Here is a 3,238-nt window from a genome sequence, read left to right as displayed (position 1 = left end):
CTCTCGTTCAGCACAGAGGCGCCGTTCACTGCAGTGGTGGGGTAAAACTAATGGAAATTGATGAGAGAAGGAGAACAGGAAGTCAAGTGCTCAACAAAGCACTCTGATATTGCTATGTTCAAATTGACAAATATAGAAAGGGATTCTATGGTGATTAATCATAAAGAACCCAAAGTGTTTGTTCCTTTCTTAGTTTCTACCACAGCGGGATTGTGAATGAACATAGAGACTCATAGAGAACATAGAGAATGTGTTGATTTGTTGTTTTAATATGTACTAAGTCAATATTACTGTTTTTTAAATTTTGGAAACTTTTTAATGTTGTGTTAGCTAACAGCTTTGTCTCGTTGTATTGTGTTAGTTTACCAAAACAATCTGCTATAGTCTATTGCATATATAAATCATACATGCCTATAACTATGGTTGTAGACACATAGTCAACTTGCTCTCAAGTATTTACTGACTGACTTTGACCGTTCCAATATAGGAGACATTTAGCAACCCATAGAAAGGCAAAAATAAGGCAAGAAGGGTATCATTTGCCTCTAAGATTAAAACTGAGAGTCACAAGTTTTTTAAAATTATGTGCATAAGCAATTCCACAATCAATTGCATAAGCAAAACCAATAGGTGCCTCCCTTAGCTAGTACCACTAAACTGAGGCAGGAATAGAAGGGTTTTCTGATGTAAAAGTATTACAAAGCACTGCTACTATAATACATTTAAAACTGAAGGGACACTTAATTGATATTAAGCTCTGTATGATGATGCAATATTTTCCAAAGTAATGTTCATAATGTTCCCCTTCCTTATTACAAGTGTCATAATATTGAATAAATAAAAGTCTTATGGCTAATGTAAAATCATATGTCAATGGAGACTTCCTAAAATAGTTTTACATTAGCGTTGATGTACAAGCATTAAATATTGGCCTGTGATTCCCATGTGTTTCGAATCTGGATCCACATTTAATGTTTAGAGATGTTTTTTTCTTTTTTTTCGTTTAATTAAATATTTCATATTTGAATGTTAGTTGCGGTCCTTGATTCTGCTGTCTCCTTGTCTCCTTGAAGCTGTTGTAAATTACACTACAAGCATACACTTTAGTTTACTTCTGTGTGTTGCTCAGCAACCACTTTGCCTAACAACAACCCTTAGCTGTTATAAATTCACAGTAAACCATGGCTTCTTGGGGCTTATTGCCTTATTACACAAGTTAGTGACTTCACTAAACCAACTAAATTCAGATAGATAAATTAAAATAAATTGTAACAGCATACACTGATTTTTCTTTTCTGTTCTTCATTGTTTGACCCTGTTCAACCTGTTCACTGCACAATCATATAATACTATGTTCATACCACTATTGCCAGAACAAACTAATGTACCTGCAGAACAAAATATCTTATTTTTGTGTTCAGCAGGAGGAAGAAATTACGATGAATCGCTTGTTCTTTTCTTCTTTATTAAGTCACCTTGGATGAAAGCATCTGCTAAATGAATAAATGTTAAATCATGCAGATTTGGGTGGGTACATGATGACAGAATTTTCATTTTTGGGTGAACTATCCCTTTAAGTTGCATTTCAGAAAACATATTTTTAATAATTATATAATTTACAAAACTTTTTATGTTACACATAAATAAATGGACATCGAAATCCATGAGTATATTCATCAAATGCGTTTACCAAAGTTGCTCATAATGAGTGGACATGGCAACACTGGTTTAAACAGAGTGCCGTTCTTTCTTTACAAAGACCTCATTGTAGAAGATGCTAAAACAATGAATTCATTGCTCATGGATTTTTGTAGCCCTCCATGTCCGTGTAATGGATTTAATGTTTATACAAATCACTCTATTAATTGATTGCAGACATTAAAAAAACCCTGTAGTACAATACAATATAATTACAATTTTACAGCGCCATAAGACAGAAGGCCTTTACATGCAGTAATCCAGAGTGTATAAGCCTGATAATAGCCTGAGAGTATGAAAGTAGCATTTTGTGGCTCTCTTTGTCTTTGGAAACCATTGCTTAAGTCAGTTCCAGCCTTTTAAATCAAGCAGGTATTTATTTAAGGCCTTCCAGGTGGTCCAGCATCTTAATGCCAAAAGGCTGAAAGGACAGAGCTTGTGGAGTTTCTTCTCAACAGGTGAAGTAAAAGGAGCTTGAAAACATGCTGTATTTTTGTAGGCCTACTTCCGTTAGCGACACTAGTGGCGCAGAAACTGGCTACCATAGCTTTAAACAGCTTTACAGATAGATAATTGTATAGGACATTTCAAGAATATTTGATGAATTAAAAACGATGCAAATTCACATTAAAATCATATAAGAGGCAGAATATATTTAAAATATATTTTCATCACAAAAACATTACTTAGTTCAACTCAAACATCTTATTAGCTTTATTATTAACTCACAGGTTCAAGTACATTTTCCAGTTCTCTAAAGTATATGCTTTTTATTAGTGTAAAAAACAAAACAATGAACTGTAGTGTAGTCAACAATGGGACTGCTTTTTTAAACATTATAATAACATTTTGTGATGAGAGCTAAAATGCATAGAAAAAAAAATCAAGGTGTTTATAACTTAAACTATAAAATAATTTATATAATGCAGAGATAAATTTTTTGCAGGCCAACCCGGAAGTTAGCATCACCCTGGTTCCCTCATAAAAAAGCCAACAGGATTTGTCTTTCAGATAGTAAGAAAATTCTGTTCTTAAATGTATGATTCCTAAAATTCTGTTCATAAATGTATGATTCCTAAACATTTTGTTCATCAAGAAACAAATGAACACAACTTTTATGAATTCTGAAGCCTAAATACAATCTCTAGAAGTTAAAAGCTAAATTTAGACTGTAAATGAACTACACATACGGTCACATGACTTCAGCATCACCACTTAAGCTTCTGACAGATCTTGCTATCTTTATTGAATATCTACAAATTGGAATGTTTGAGTTAAAATGGTCTGCAAGAGCGTGATTATAGACGCAAAATGTGGAGTAGCAAGTAGATTCATTTTCTAGTTCAGCGTGATGTCGTTGAATGTCTTTGACAACCTCTAGTCCCATTTATCCCCTGATTAGCAACCACCTTTTTGAAGACACACAAAAGCTTAAAAAAAATCAAGAGTAGGGTATTACTACTGTACTGTACTTTATGCTGTAGAATGAAATGGGAAAATAGCTTGAGCTTGTGTTAACCACAAACGTTATTTCAGGCAT

Source organism: Carassius auratus, chromosome 41 (assembly GCF_003368295.1).
Source record: "Carassius auratus strain Wakin chromosome 41, ASM336829v1, whole genome shotgun sequence".
Lineage (NCBI taxonomy): Eukaryota > Metazoa > Chordata > Actinopteri > Cypriniformes > Cyprinidae > Carassius > Carassius auratus.
Note: the sequence above shows the minus strand (reverse complement) of the source record.